General features: G+C 44.4%; 1 long non-coding RNA gene across 1 annotated transcript; it reads right to left on the minus strand.

Moving 5' to 3' along the window:
- Positions 1–2,413: 2,413 nt before the first annotated feature.
- LOC116966294 lies at positions 2,414–11,804 on the minus strand. Its single transcript, XR_004409978.1, has 4 exons — positions 11,752–11,804; positions 5,233–5,289; positions 3,350–3,393; positions 2,414–2,575 (listed from the first exon to the last, which is right to left on the minus strand). It is a non-coding gene; the product is annotated as an uncharacterized LOC116966294 (long non-coding RNA).
- Positions 11,805–17,413: the final 5,609 nt, after the last annotated feature.

Raw genomic sequence — 17,413 nt, forward strand, 5'->3', positions numbered from 1 at the left:
ACTCTCACACACACACACACACTCTCACACACACACACACACACACACTCTCAGACATACACGCACTCTCTGACACGCACGCACTCTCAGACACACACTCTCTCACACACACTCTCACACACACACACTCACACACACACACACTCTCTGACACACACACACTCTGACACACACGCACTCTCAGACACACACACTCTCAGACACACACACACTCTCAGACATGGACGCACTCACACACACACACTCTCACACACACACACTCTCACACACACATACTTTCACACACACACACACTCTCAGACACACGCACACTCAGACATGCACGCTCTCTGTCACGCACGCACATTCACGCACACACAGATTCACACAGACTCACACACAGATTCACTCACTCACCTACACACAGACTCACTCACACAGGCTCACTCGCACAGGCTCACTCACATAGTCACACACACATACACACACACAGTCAGATTCAGATTATTTAATGACCACACAGTCAAGCTGGTGGAATTCATATTCAGTACAGGATGTTACACATTAGGCTGATTCCCGTCAAACATAACATGAAACACAAACAACATACAGTGTACAGAACATGCACGAGGTGGCTTTGTGATATTATCATAGTGTTCATGGTTCGAATTGCATATGGATAGAAACTGTTTTTAAATCGTGATGTTTTGGCAGGAAGTGAGCTATAGCGCCTTCCTGAGGGCAGCAGGTGGAAGATGTGGTGAGCTGGGTGGGAGGGATCAGAAATGATTTTCTTCACCCTTGACATGGACCGTTTGAGATTGAGTGATTCTATTGATGGGAGGGGGGTGCTGATGATTTTGGATGCTTTGTTGACAATGCGCTGCAGTTTATTACGGGAGCGAGTGTCTAAACTGCTGTACCAGACTGTTATTGATGAAGTGAGCATGCTTTGGATGATGGCTGTGTAAAATCGGATTAGGAGATGTTTCCTCACTCTGAACTTCTTGAGCTGACGGAGAAAGAAGAGTCTTTGGTTGGCTTTTTTATAAATGTGATCTGAATTGGTTTTCCATTTGAGGTTATTGCTTATGTGAGTGCCAAGAAATTTGAATGAGTCAGTGGTGGATATGGGTTCGCCAGAGATGAGTAGGGGGGGGTCTTGGGTTGTGCCTTACGTCTGAGATCAATGATAAGTTCATGTGTTTTTTATGTGTTGAGTAGGAGGTTAATATCTGTGCACCAAGTGACTGCTTTGTGTGTTTCATTGCGGTATTCTGTTTCGTTGTTGTTAGAGATGAGACCTATAATGGTTGTGTCATCTGCGTATTTATATATTTTGACTGAACTATACTGGGATGTGAGTTGATTTGTATAGAGTGAGAATAACCAGGGTGACAAGACGCAGCCCTGAGGGGCTCCTGTACTGAGGTGCAGAGGGTGAGATGTGGTATTGTGTATCTTCACCCTCTGTTGTCTGTTCCAAAGGAAGCTATGGATCCAGTGACAGATGCAGGGGTCAATGTTCATGTCCGTTAATTTGTGGAAGAGTTTGACCTGGTTGATGGAGTTGAATGCAGAACTGAAGTCCATGAACAGGATGCGGGCGTAAGTGTTGGCGGTTTCCAGGTGTTGCAGAGTGTGATGGATGGCCAGGTTGACTGTGTCTTCTACTGACCTGTTGGCTCTATATGAGAATTGATGTGGGTCCATGTTGGAGGAAGTGCTGGTTTTGAGGTGAGCGAGAATAATGCGCTCAAATGACTTCATGGCCACAGATGTAAGGGCAATCGCACACACATACACAGTCAAACACACACACTCATACACACACACACATTCACACACACACACAGTCACACACACACACACAGTCACACACACACACACAGTCACACACACACAGTCACACACACACACACACACACACACACACACACACACACACACAGTCAAACACACACACTCATACACACACACACACACACACACACTCACACACACACACATACACTGACACACACACACACACACACACACACACACACACACAGTCACACACACACACAGTCACTCACACACACACACACACACACACACACACACACACAGTCAGTCACTCACACACATACACAGTCACTCACACACATACACAGTCACACACACACATACACACACACACACACACACACACACACACACACACACACACACACACACACACACACACACTCACACACACACACACACACACACACACACACTCACAGCCAATACTAAAACATTAATAACTCCCTGATTTTCCATCGATGGGGAAAAAGCCTCTGGTCCAGCTCAGCGGAGGGGGACTCTGAGCGAGGTGGCCAAAAATCACGGCCGTAAGTGGCGGTGTTCTTTCAGAAATCACGAAATAGAAAGTCATAAATTGGTCAAGATCTTAGTTTTAGTAATATAGATGAAGTAAAAAATTCAATTCCAAAAATGGCAACGTTGCGCTTGTCAAAGTCCAAGCCTTTACTTTCCACTCTCTTCATGTTTATGTTTTTGTTGTTTCAGCATAGATGACAGACTCATCTTCCTTTGAAGAAACAAGGTTCTGAAAGAGAAAGATATACCAATTGTATTTAAGACCATTGCTGTTGTCGCTGTTTAGATCAGTAAACAGATTACAGCTTTAATTCATAGAAACATAGAAAATAGGTGCAGGAGTAGGCCATTCGGCCCTTTGAGCCTGCACCGCCATTCAATATGATCATGGCTGATCATCCAACTCAGTATCCTGTACCTGCCTTCTCTCCATACCCCCTGATCCCTTTAGCCACAAGGGCCACATCTAACGCCCTCTTAAATATAGCCAATGAACTGTGGCCTCAACTACCTTCTGTGGCGGAGAATTCCACAGATTCGCCACTCTCTGTGTGTGAAAAAAAATGTTTTTCTCATCTCGGTCCTAAAAGATTTCCCCCTTATCCTTAAACTGTGACCCCTTGTTCTGGACTTCCCCAACATCGGGAACAATATTCCTGCATCTAGCCTGTCCAACCCCTTAAGAATTTTGTAAGTTTCTATAAGATCCCCCCTCAATCTTCTAAATTCTAGCGAGTACAAGCTGAGTCTATCCAGTCTTTCTTCATATGAAAGTCCTGACATCCCAGGAATCAGTCTGGTGAACCTTCTCTGTACTCCCTCTACGGCAAGAATGTCCTTCCTCAGATTAGGAGACCAAAACTGTACGCAATACTCCAGGTGTGGTCTCACCAAGACCCTGTACAACTGCAGTAGAACCTCCCTGCTCCTAGACTCAAATCCTTTTGCTATGAAACATACTTGTACGATCTGGGATTTCAACAACATGAATCAATATACATACAGTGCCTGATGCTTGATTGGAGGACAGTGTATTATCGCTGCTGCCTGTAATAAATGCAAACATCACAATTAAAAATGACACTGGTGGATGATGTTGACAAAGGAAACGACAAATGGAAGATAAACGTCTAAAGCTTACTACATTTTGTTCTTCCTGACAGTGGATCAACAAGACATTGAATTCCAGAAAACCCATCTGTCATACCTCTGCATTTACAGTGAGCTGCAGGAATGGTCACCATGAACAAGACACCCTTATATTGCTACAGAAGGAATCGACTATGAATAAGAGAACTAGCACAGCAATTGACAGAGCAGCAGCCCTGGCAGGACATAAGCTACGAAGCTGCATCTGTGGCTGGGAAAAGATAACATCAGAGAAGGGTCTCAAGATCCACCAGGGCAGGGAAAAGTGCCTGGGAGAGCTTGGTGTGGGGCCTCGCATTGACCATGACCTTCTAAGAGGAAGGCCAAACCAGTCGAATGAAGCCCAGTGGCAGGTTGACCACCACAGTCCACAGGGTATCAGCACCCCAGGTGAAGCTCAACCAAGTACAGTCCCACCAACGGACACGAGTCCAGAGCCCAACCGGCAACAGTCAGCGGTAGAGAGGAAGATGGAAGGATAAAAGCAGAATGGAGCAGTCACTGGCTGTGGCTGAAGAGAAAAGATGCTGTCTGGGCTGCCACGTGACTGACCATCTAGAGGCTAACCATAAGACACACACCCAGGGCTGATCACCCTGCGGTGGGCCTGCCTCGACTGAGGGTGGGTGTCTTGTGATAAATGGCCGAAACACTCAGTGATGTTGAGGTACACAACTGAAGATGTGTCTGGTTGGTAGCAAAATCACCTAGAGGTCACCCACAAGAATATCGGGTGTCAGTTGTGGTGAAGAACCTTAGGGATTGTAACATCCAGTCCTACTAATCAATATCAAAAATATATTGTAATTCAAGGAAGATTATGCTGATCACTTCGAGCTCAGTCAGGAGTTGTGCAGAAGAATGTTCTTCAGATGGACATAAATGGTGTCTTGGTTTCACTTCCCATCACCAACGCCAATGCACAACAAAGTTGTAACAGCAGCCTGGATATCACTGGTTGGATCTCTGGAGTGGCTATTGTACCCATTCAGAGTAGGCTAGGGGACCAGAGCCCACAGAGTAGGTTAGGGGACCAGAACCCACAGTGTAGGCTAGGGGACCAGAACACACAGAGTAGGTTAGAGGACCAGAACCCACAGAGTAGGCTAGAGGACCAGAACCCACAGAGTAGGTTAGAGGACCAGAACCCACTTGGAGTAGGTAAGGGGACCAGAACACACTTGGAGTAGGTAAGGGGACCAGAACACACTTGGAGTAGGTAAGGGGACCAGAACACACAGAGTAGGTTAGAGGACCAGAACCCACAGTGTAGGCTAGGGGACCAGAACACACAGAGTAGGTTAGAGGACCAGAACACACAGAGTAGATTAGAGGACCAGAACCCACTTAGAGTAGGTTAGAGGACCAGAACCCACAGAGTAGGCTAGAGGACCAGAACCCACAGAGTAGGTTAGAGGACCAGAGCCCACAGAGTAGGTTAGAGGACCAGAACCCACAGAGTAGGTTAGAGGACCAGAGCCCACAGAGTAGGTTAGGGGACCAGAACACACTCCCTGTAGTTTAGGGGACCAGAACACACTCGGAGAAGGTTGGGCTCCTAACTGAGCCTCAGCTGACTGTCCCATTTCATGTTGATGAGCAGGGTGAGGGACTTTATCCCAGGAATGCCTGATGCTGGTGTAAGGTGGCCAAAGACAGCAGGGTTTCAGACTACTCAGTGCCAATAATCCTCACTGTGATAAAAGTTTAAAACATATTTAAATAAAGCCATTTTACCACCAGTTGCTTTAGGCTGGAAGGAGATGGATCCATAGTGAATACCTTCCTCTGTATCTGTGGAAATAAGTTGGAAACAAAGAATTTATTTGTATTTGAAAAATGATGATTTAAGTCAATGCAGGGTCACGATACGAAACGCTGATCATTGTTTTCCCTCCATAGATGCTGCTCGACCCACAGAGTACCTCCAGCAGTTTGAAAAAACCCTCCATGAAAAGTCACATCTCCTAACCTCCTTGTTTTGACTTCTTCCTGGGACGGTGGAAATTACAAAGAGAATTTGAGTTAATTTGGCTCGTGGAGTTTAGAAGAATGACAATGGCTCTCATGGAAACATAGACAATTCCAACAGGTAGACCAGTCTGGATGGAGGAAGATGTTCCCTGTTGGGGGAAGACCATGACCAGGGGTAAAGGTTTAAGACAACAGACAATAAGGATTAAGATGAGGAGAACAAAGAATCTGTTACATTCTCCACCACAGATTTGACTGGAGCCAAATCATTCAGTACATTTTAGGAGTTGTTGAATTCATTGACAGATACACAACAATGGCGAGATACAGAAACAGGTACAATGACAATGTTGCCTGCAGCAGCAGCATCAGAGGCATTTGGACTAAGGCAACACAACAAATAAATGAAGCATAAATTACAAAGACCACTGGTTAGTGGAAAAAAAAAAGACTCCAAAACATAGTCATATGTGGACTAAGATCAAGGAATATGGGGAGATATGATCAGCTGAGGTTCAGTTTAGTTTATTGTCATGTGTGCCCAGGTTCAGGGAAAAGCTTTTGTTGCATCAGCAGAAAGACAATATATGAATACAATCGATGCCTTTACAGTGGAACACAGTGGAACACAATTGGTCCATACTGTGGGACAAGGTAAGGAATTTATACTTTTCTCATTAAAACACGAGCAATGCCTGATTTATTGAAAGGTTCCTTCAGATTTTTCAAGAAAGATTACTCTGTTGTTCATCAGATTCATCAGAAATGTGGTCTAAATTCTGGCAAAAGCAATACTGTCCACCATTTGACCATTACTGCAGAGGTACTCCAGATGGCCAGCCTTTTGTTATTTTATTGTTTGTTTAAAGTTTGTTTTAATGTACTTCAGTTTTGTTTTATGTGGGGAGAGGGGGGAAACTTTTTTTTTCAGGTTCTTACCTTCCCGGAGTGGTGATCATTTTTCAGATCACATTCTCCTGGCTCTGCCGCCTAATGGAGTTGAAAAGCCGCCTCGAACTGTTGTGAGCCCCACCTTGGGGCGCGGACTTAACATTGGAGCGGATCCCTTGCCTGGGATCGCTCCCACCGCGGGCCTGCGGACTTACCTTCAATGGCTCGCAGTCTCGGGAGAGGCTATTAGGAGCTGATTATTGACTTCAGGAGGTCCCATTCTGGAGAATACGCCCCAATCTCCATTTACGGGGAAAGTGTGGAGAGAGTGTCCAGCTTTAAGTTTCTGGGCACTCACAGTTCAGAGGACCTCACATGGTCCACAAACACCGCCGCGCTGGTCAAGAAGGCACAGCAACGACTGTTCTTCCTGAGGACATTAAAAAAGACTGGTCTGCCCCAACAGCTGCTGACAACGTTCTACCGCTGCACCACAGAGAGCATACTAACGTATGGCATCTCTGTGTGGTATCTCAGCTGCACGGAGGCGGAGAGGAGAGCTCTTCAGCGCGTCGTCAACAGAGCGCAGCGGATCATCGGGACAGAGCTACCACACGCGGTGCCTCAGGAAGGCCCTCAGCATCCATAAGGACTCATCACACCCCTGCCACGGTCTGTTTCAACTACTTCCCTCCGGCAGACGTTACAAGGCCTTCTACGCCCGAACCTCCAGACTCAGGAACAGTTTTATCCCAAGAGCTATAGCGGCTCTGAACCGGCCCTAATGAGTGACCCCCCCCCCACCCACCCCCTTTGGACAGTCTCCCTCAGATGGTCACGTCAATCAATTCAGCTTGCTTATTTATGTATTGTATTTATTTACCTTTCTTGTACATCAGTGGAGCTGCATACTAAATCTCGTTGCACTGACGTGCAATGACAATAAAATATATTATTATTATTATTATTATTATTATTATTATTTGGGAGTTCCAACGCCGCAGAAGGCTCAACCAGCCCTGACGCGAGGTTTAAACGCCCGGCGTGGGGAAGCTGACATCCCCCCTGATGCAGGATTTGATCGCCTCAACGTGGAGGGCCCAAACGCCACCGGCTACGGGAGTCAAGATCATCCCATCAACGGGGGCTCGAGGCCCATGACCGAGGAAGAACAAGTGAAGGACTTGAACTTTATTTCTCCTTCCATCACAGTGTGGAATGTGTAGGAGTCACTGTGGTAGATATTCATGTTAAAATGTGTTTTTGTGTCTGTTCCTTTTTAATTGTATGACTGACCTGGCCAGTGAAATTCATCGTATGTTGCAATTGGCAAATAAAACCTGATTCTGATTCTGTCTGAGGTAGAAACAAAGAACTGCAGATGCTGGTTAATACACAAAGGGATACAAAGTGCTGGAGTACTTCTGCAGGTCAGGCAGCATCTCTGGAGGACATGTATACAGTGGCATGCAAAAGTATTCATACCCCTTGAACGTTTCCACATTTTGTCACGTTACAACCACAAACGTAAATGTATTGTATTGGGATTTTATGTGATAGACCAACACAAAGTGGCGCATAATTGTGAAGTGGAAGGAAAATTATACATGGTTTTCAAATTTTTTAACAAATAAAAAACTGAAAAGTGTGGCGTGCAAAAGTATTCAGCCCCCCTGAGTCAATACTTTGTAGAACCACCTTTCGCTGCAATTACAGCTGCAAGTCTTTTGGGATTATGTCTCTACCAGCTTTGCACGTCTAGAGACTGACATTTTTGCCCATTCTTCTTTGCAAAATAGTTCAAGCTCAGTCAGATTGGATGGAGAGCATCTGTGAACAGCAATTTTCAAGTCTTGCCAGAGATTCTCAATTGGATTTAGGTCTGGACTTTGACTGGGCCATTCTAACACATCTGTGAAATCCAGGTTAGCCGGGAAGTGGTGTTGGGTAAATTGAATGGATTAAAGGCCGATAAATCCCCAGGGATTCTTTAGTAACTTGTCAGTTTCTTTGTTGAACTAAATTAAGGGGCATGTTGCAATCAAAAGCGCTTGAACAATTGGTTGGGAAGATAGGCTGCATCCCGGAGTACTTAAGGAAGTAGCCCCAGAAATAGTGGATGCATTAGTCATAATTTTTCAAAACTCTTTAGATTCTGGAGTAGTTCCTGAGGATTGGAGGGTAGCTAATGTAACACCACTTTTTAAAAAGGGAGGGAGAGAGAAAACGGGGAATTACAGACCAGTTAGTCTAACGTCGGTAGTGGGGAAACTGCTAGAATCAGTTATTAAGGATGGGATAGCAGCACATTTGGAAAGTGGTGAAATCATTGGACAAAGTCAGCATGGATTTATGAAGGGTAAATCATGTCTGACGAATCTTATAGAATCTTTCGAGGATGTAACTAGTAGAGTGGATAAGGGAGAACTAGTGGATGTGTTATATCTGGACTTTCAGAAGGCTTTCGACAAGGTCCCACATAAGAGATTAGTATACAAACTTAAAGCACACGGTATTGGGGGTTCAGTATTGATGTGGATAGAGAACTGGTTGGCAGACAGGAAGCAAAGAGTAGGAGTAAACGCGTCCTTTTCACAATGGCAGGCAGTGACTAGTGGGGTACCGCAAGGCTCAGTGCTGGGACCCCAGCTATTTACGATATATATTAATGATTTGGATGAGGGAATTGAATGCAACATCACCAAGTTTGTGGATGACACGAAGCTGGGGGGCAGTGTTAGCTGTGAGGAGGATGCTAGGAGGCTGCAAGGTGACTTGGATAGGTTGAGTGAGTGGGCAAATGCATGGCAGATGCAGTATAATGTGGATAAATGTGAGGTTATCAACTTTGGTGGAAAAAACAGGAAAGTAGATTATTATCTGAATGGTGGCGATTAGTAAAGGGGGAGATGCAACGAGACCTGGGTGTCATGGTACACCAGTCATTAAAAGTAGGTATGCAGGTGCAGCAGGCAGTGAAGAAGGCGAATGGTATGTTAGCCTTCATAGCAAAGGGATTTGAGTATAGGAGCAGGGAGGTTCTACTGCAGTTGTACAGGGTCTTGGTGAGACCACACCTGGAGTATTGTGTACAGTTTTGGTCTCCTATTCTGAGGAAAGACATTCTTGCCATAGAGGGAGTACAGAGAAGGTTCACCAGACTGATTCCTGGGATGTCAGGACTTTCATATGAAGAAAGACTGGATAGACTCGGTTTGTACTCGCTAGAATTTCGAAGATTGAGCGGGGATCTTATAGAAACTTACAAAATTCTTAAGGGGTTGGACAGGCTAGATGCAGGAAGATTGTTCCCCATGTTGGGGAAGTCCAGAACAAGGGGTCACAGTTTAAGGATAATGGGGAAATCTTTTAGGACCGAGATGAGGAAAACATTTTTCACACAGAGAGTGGCGAATCTCTGGAATTCTCTGCCGCAGAAGGTAGTTGAGGCCAGTTCATTGGCTATATTTAAGAGGGAGTTAGATGTGGCCCTTGTGGCTAAAGGGATCAGGGGGTATGGAGAGAAGGCAGGTACAGGATACTGAGTTGGATGATCAGCCATGATCATATTGAATGGTGGTGCAGGCTCGAAGGGCCGAATGGCCTACTCCTGCACCTATTTTCTATGTTTCTATGAATATGCTTTGATCTAAACCATTCCATTGTAGCTCTGGCTGTATGTTTAGGGTCGTTGTCCTGCTGGAAGGTGAACCTCCGCCCCAGTCTTTTGCAGACTCTAACAGGTTTTCTTCCAAGATTGCCCTGTATTTGGCTCCATCCATCTTCCCATCAACTCTGACCAGCTTCCCTGTCCCTGCTGAAGAAAAGCATCCCCCCAGCATGATGCTGCCACCATCATCTTTCACAGTGGGGAAGGTGTGTTCAGGGTGATGTGCAGTGTTAGTTTTCCGCCACTCATAGCGTTTTGCATTTAGGCCAAAAACTCCAATTTTGGTCTCATCTGACCAGAGCACCTTCCTCCACATGTTTGCTGTGTCCCCCACATGGCTTGTGGCAAACTGCAAACGGCACTTCTTATGGCTTTTTTTCAACAATGACTTTCTTCTTGCCACTCTTCCATAAAGGCCCGATTTGTGGAGTGCATGACTAATAGTTGTCATGTGGACTAATAGTTGTCCTGTGGACAGATTCTCCCACCTGAGCTGTGGATCTCTGCAGCTCCTCCAGAGTTACCATGGGCCTCTTGGCTGCTTCTCTGATCAATGCTCTCCTTGCCCGGCCTGTCAGTTTAGGTGGACTGCCATGTCTTGGTAGGTTTGCAGTTGTGCCATACTCTTTCCATTTTTGGATGATGGATTGAACAGTGCTCCGTGAGATGTTCAAAGCTTGGGATATTTTTTTATAACCTAACCCTGCTTTAAACTTCTCCACAACTTTATTCCTGACCTGTCTGGTGTGTTCCTTGGGCTTTATGATGCTGTTTGTTCACTAATGTTCTCTAACAAACATCTGAGGCCTTCACAGAACAGCTGTATTTATACTGAGATTAGATTACACACAAGTGGACTCTATTTACTAATTAGGTGACTTCTGAAGGCAATTGGTTGCACTGGATTTTATTTAGGGGTATCAGAGTAAAGGGGGCTGAATACTTTTGCACGCCACACTTTTCAGTTTTTTATTTGTAAAACAATTTGAAAACCATGTATCATTTTCCTTCCACTTCACAATTATGCACCACTTTGTGTTGGTCTATCACATAAAATCCCAATAAAATACATTTACGTTTGTGGTTGTAACGTGACAAAATGTGGAAAAGTTCAAGGGGTATGAATACTTTTGCAAGCCACTGTAGGTGATGTTTCAGGATGTGACCCTTCTTCAGACTCACAAGAAGGGTCTCGATCCGAAACATCACCTATCCACCATCTATTAATGATGCTCAAACCATTCTGAAATGTTGTTGTTATTTTTACTTTAAAATAAAACCTGAACTAGTGGCAAAGTGAATTGGAGGCATTTCATGCTAGATGATATTTTGTGAAAGGGATGGTGACTTTTGGAAGGGCAAGTGTTGTACATTCTTTAGAGAGCCACTAACCAAGCTGTTAATCAGGATCAACAATAAATGAGGAGTGTGAATATGTTGTTCATGGTGATATCTCAACATTGATGGGTTGGCCATGGTAGTCCAGTGAAAGTTAGTCAATTGACCAATGCAGAATAAGACCTGCAGTTGGATGAGGAAGATTGGGGCTGAGGGGTGAATTGACACAAGAGAGAGAGACTGTTGAATTGATCAATTAGTTTGTGTGTTTGAGGTTCCCTTCCTCACATTCTTGTTACAAAACTGTGAAATGTGAAATAGGTTGCTTCATCAAATACAACACCTGTACAACTAGAGATTCATTGACAGAGTCATCTATTTACCTTCTTGCTTTGTGTTCCTACTCACAGACATATATTCAGTAACACGGCTCATCCCAGGTACTGGGGTCACATTGATTTCTGGAAAATAAGTATTATTTTCTGATTAAGACTTTAATTCGGTTTGATTTTAAAGAAGCAACAATCCAGTGTTTAAACTGTACCCCATTAATAATGAGATCCACCAGAATGACCAGGAACATGACTTCAGATGTACATCAGATACATTTAATTGTGGGATAAGACCTTGTGTATAAAATCAGAGTCTATGGAAACACAGTGTTCCCTAAATTATGACCATGTTAGGATGGTACACAAGGCAAAGTTTTCATTTGAAGTTTGAACCACCAAAGTGCAGTGGAGATACATACCTTGGTCTCCTGGTTTCCTGGCCCATATTTATCCCTCAGTAAATAGGAACATATTGAGGGCAAATTGGAGACCATATTTTCTACATGACTACACTAGCTATACTTCAACTTCTGCCATGTTTATTTGATATTGGTTTACACCGGGGATGGTGACACAATCACCATATGGTCAGATCATTGCAGAACACCACCTGAACAGCATCATACAGCAGACTCCTCACGGCAACGCAGGTAGAGAGGACAATCCACATTGCATAAATAATGCTTCAATTGACCACAACAAGTCTGAAATCAATTTCTCAACAACAGATACTTTTCTTATCCAAAATATATTGTTCTTTTCTCCTTGTAACAAAGATAACATTGTCATTGATAATTTGGGGGAATCTGTGCTGCATTAAGGATGTCTTCATGTACTTTACCTGTAGGCTTGCGCCTTCTTTGATACCACACCCCTGCCAGTATAATGACGAGGATAAGAGCCAGGCCTCCGATAATTCCAACAAATCTGATAGTGAAAGTGTAATTCCCTGTCAAAGTAATAAACACAGAGTTCACATTTGTAGAATAAATGGACATCATTCAAAAGCTTCCCCAAAGACCAGGCATTAACCACACTGACTAATTTAGATCAGAAGTCTTGAGTTTAACTTGTGATCCAGATTAACTGAGACACAAGGTACTACAGATGATAGTTTACCAATAAAAAACACAAGGTGTTGGAGAAACTCAGCAGGTTAGGCAGGTGACATTTCGGGTCACAGCCCTTTAGTCTGAAGTAGGGTCCCAACCCATTACCTCATCTATCCATGGTCCCGACCCAATACCTCACTCGCAACAAGGGCAGAGTCCCCCTAGTCCTCACCTTTCACCCCACCGGCCGTCAAATACAACAAATAATCCTCCGCCATTTCCGCCACCTCAAACGTGACCCCACCACTCGCCACATCTTCCCATCTCCCCCCATGTCTGTCTTCCGCAAAGACCGCTCCCTCCGCAACTCCCTTGTCAATTTTTCCCTGCCCTCCCGTACCACCCCCTCCCCGGGCACTTTCCGTTGCAACCGCAAGAAATGCAACACCTGTCCCTTCACCTCCCCCCTCGACTCTATTCAAGGACCCAAGCAGTCGTTCCAGGTGCGACAGAGGTTCACCTGCATCTCCTCCAACCTCATCTACTGCATCCGCTGCTCTAGATGTCAGCTGATCTACATCGGTGAGACTAAGCGGAGGTTGGGCGATCGTCTCGCCGAACACCTCCGCTCGGTCCGCAATAACCTACCTGAACTCCCGGTGGCTCAGCACTTCAACTCCCCCTCCCATTCCCAATCCGACCTCTCTGTCCTGGGTCTCCTCCATTGCCAGAGTGAGCAACACCGGAAATTGGAGGAACAGCACCTCATATTCCGCTTGGGGAGCCTGCACCCTAGTGGCATGAGCATTGAATTCTCCCAATTTTGTTAGCCCTTGCTGCCTCCTCCCCTTCCTTAGCCCTCGAGCTGTCTCCTCCCATCCCCAGCCCTCGGGCTCCTCCTCCTCCTTTGTTTCCCTCCTTCTCCCTGCCACCCCCTATCAGTCTGAAGAAGGGTTTCGGCCCGAAACGTTACCTATTTCCTTCACTCCATAGATGCTGCTGCACCCGCTGAGTTTCTCCAGCATTTTTGTGTGCCCTGACCTATCCATGTTCTCCAGAGATTCCGCCTGACCTGTTGAGTTACTCCAGCACATTGCGTCTTTTTTTCCAGATTAATTGACCTTGCTCAGAAAGATCAGAGAGCCACAACTTGCCTCAGTAGCCATCAGTTAGAGACTGTAAACATTCACACACGTTTCTATTTCTTGGTTACAATCAGCTGACATTTCTCAGGCAGGAGATGGGAGCTGATGGTTGGCTGATAAAGTAGCTGATTCAGCTGTGATACTTCCCATTGTACAGTGGACAAATGTCTATGATAGTCTAAGCCTGGAACAATGGTTGAATGAGCACTGCTGACAACAGAGTGGATATTGCCCTTGTGCTTCAATCCTCTCTAACCAGGAGCACAAGAACTGTAAATGTTAGAAATATTCAGCCGTTTGAGCAGTATCTGTGGAAAGGGAAAGAAGTGAGTTCATGTTTTGTCAGATTCAAAGAAAGGATCTTTGACAATAGACAATAGACAATAGGTGCAGGAGTTGGCCATTCAGCCCCTCGAGCCAACACTCAACATTTATTAACAAGACAAAGTCCACATACAAACAAGATATACAAATCACACAGCAGCTGTCAGCATCACATCAGATCATCCTAGAGTTCTGTCACAGAAGCATCACATTCACAGGCACCCACGCAAGCTCATCATATTTAATCCAACTTAATATATAATCACCCGTTATGTTAAACCTTCACTTGTATGTCACTAGAATAACATATTTTGTCATTGATGGCCACTATGTGTGTACTTATACACAGGCACACACATGTCTGTACATATGGTTCCAAATACACATATACAATACCAATCGAACTCCTCCCCTCCACTGGGGCTATGGAGAAATCGTGTCCTTAATCAGTCTTGGCAGTTGTAGTAATACCGGTGTCCACATAATGTTGAAAGCATTCGCCCTTAACTGGAGTTTAGCTGTTATACTTTCCATCAAATATACACTTTTCAACCTTTCCCTCCACTGTTGAACATTTGGTGACTTTACATTTCTCCATGACTCTGTAATCATCTTCTTTGCAATCAACAGCAACCCCCCAAGCAAGCATGTGTGACACGCTAGAATTTAGAAGATTGTGGGGGGATCTTATAGAAACTTACAAAATTCTTAAGGGGTTGGACAGGCTAGCTGCAGGAAGATTGTACCCGATGTTGGGGAAGTCCAGAACTAGGGGTCACAGTTTAAGGATAAGAGGGAAATCTTTTAGGACCGAGATGAGAAAATCATTTTTTACACAGAGTGGTGAATCTGTGGAATTCTCTGCCACAGAAGGTAGTTGAGGCCACAGTTCATTGGCTATATTTAAGAGGGAGTTAGATGTGGCCATTGTGGCTAAAGGGATCAGGGGGTATGGAGAGAAGGCAGGGATGGGATACTGAGTTGGATGATCAGCCGTGATCATATCGAATCGCGGTGCAGGCTCGAAGGGCCGAATGGCCTCTACTCCTGCACCTATTTTCTATGTTTCTATGTTTTGGTATCTATATTTTCTGGAGTCTCTCCTGGTATGAAGCATGCCGGCTCCAGAGGTAGATCCACCTCCAAGATTAGCCTGAATGTCTCTCCAATATTGATACAATTTGGGACAATCCCGAAAAAATCTGGGTATGATCACCAATCTTCCCGCATTGTCTCCAGCATAAATCTGAGATGTTGCTGTATCTTGCTAACATAAGAGGAGTCTGAAATACTCTCACTCTAGTTTTCCATTCAAACTCCCTCCAGGCGGGGCTGTTTAGACATAGAAACACAGAAAATAGGTGCAGGAGTAGGCCATTCGGTCCTTCGAGCCTGCACCATTCGCCATTCAATATGATCATGGCTGATCATCCAACTCAGTATCCTGTACCTGCCTTCTCTCCATACCCCCTGATCCCTTTAGCTACAAGGGCCACATCTAACTCCCTCTTAAATATAGCCAATGAACTGTGTGGCCTCAACTACCTTCTGCGGGAGAGAATTCCAGAGATTCACCACTCTCCGTGTGAAAAACGTTTTCCTCATCTCAGTCCTAAAAGATTTCCCCCTTATCCTTAAACTGTGACCCTTTGTTCTGGACTTCCCCAATATCGGGAACAATCTTCCTGTATCTAGCCTGTCCAACCCCTTAAGAATTTTGTAAGTTTCTATAAGAAACTTGTTTGTTAACGTATGACCCAAAAGACATGTCTTTTCCCACATTTCATCAGTAATAATATGTGAAATGTGAAATAGGTTGCTTCATCAAATACAATACCTGTACAACTAGAGATTTATTGACAGTCATCTATTTACCTTGTTGCTTTGTGATCCTAGTCACAGACGTATATTCAGTAACATGGCTCATGTCAGGTACTGGGGTCACATTGGTTTCTGGAAAATAAGTATTTTATTTTCTGATTAAGACTTTAATTCGGTTTGATTTTAAAGAAGCAACAATCCAGTGTTTAAACTGTACCCCATTAATAATGAGATCCACCAGAATGACCAGGAACATGACTTCAGATGTACGTCAGATACATTTAATTGTGGGATAAGACCTTGTGTATAAAATCAGAGTCCATGGAAACACAGTGTTCCCTAAATTATGACCACGTTAGGATGGTACACAAGGCAAAGTTTTCACTTGAAGTTTGAACCACCAAAGTGCAGTGGAGATACATACCTTGGTCTCCTGGTTTCCTGGCCCATATTTATCCCTGTTTGTTAACGTATGAACAAAAGACATGTCTTTTCCCACATTTCGTCAGTAATAATAATATTCATTTCCAATTCCCATTTCTGTTTCGTTTCTATAGTGTTTCCTTTTACATCATCTTGAAGTCCTTTATATAAATCCTGGTTCAACCAGATGAGTGTTTGAGTACACAGCAGCATGCAGTAAAACATGACATAGATCAGGTCAACTAATACTGACTGATCTACAGTAAGATCAGTAACAGAGGGAGGGATATGGGTGGAAGTGGAGCAAGAACATAAAAGGAAAACTCTGCAATTGGAAGGGGTGGGAAATGAGTTGAAAGAGGAAGGGAAGAGAATAGGATCACTGGGTGGTGGGATAAATGCGTGCACAATGAAGGGGGGGGGGGAGAAGTGGTGTTCAGGAAGTGTTATTTGAAATTTGAGAATGCATTGATCATAACAGAGGTAGACAACTCAAACTGGAAGAAAATATTCCACTCAAATGTCAGGATCAATAAACGACATCGAAACTCAATCATGACTCTAAGTATGAAGAACAAACCCTTATCACTTACTATTGTCCTTCTGATAGTACGGGACAAAAAGCCGGGGCAGGTCTTGATCAAACAAAACACATCTCCAGTTCCCTCTGCCTCTCTCAGCTTTCTGAATAACCAGACTCGGTGATTTCTCTTCCTCAGTCAGTCTCTTTTCTCCAACACGTTTGCCATCGCCATTGATCCAAACCAGTCTCATTGACCAAATGACACGAGACACAGAGCAGGTCAGGGTAACGTTGTCTCCCTCAGTCACTGCATCAGACGGTTCAGCTGTGACTGTGAAAACAAGCAGGTTGTTTACATTTTAAACAATAAGTTCATCAGTAAACTCAGTGGCAACATTCTGACTCCTACCTTTCACTGTGATTAG

This window comes from Amblyraja radiata, chromosome 36 (assembly GCF_010909765.2).
Source record: "Amblyraja radiata isolate CabotCenter1 chromosome 36, sAmbRad1.1.pri, whole genome shotgun sequence".
Lineage (NCBI taxonomy): Eukaryota > Metazoa > Chordata > Chondrichthyes > Rajiformes > Rajidae > Amblyraja > Amblyraja radiata.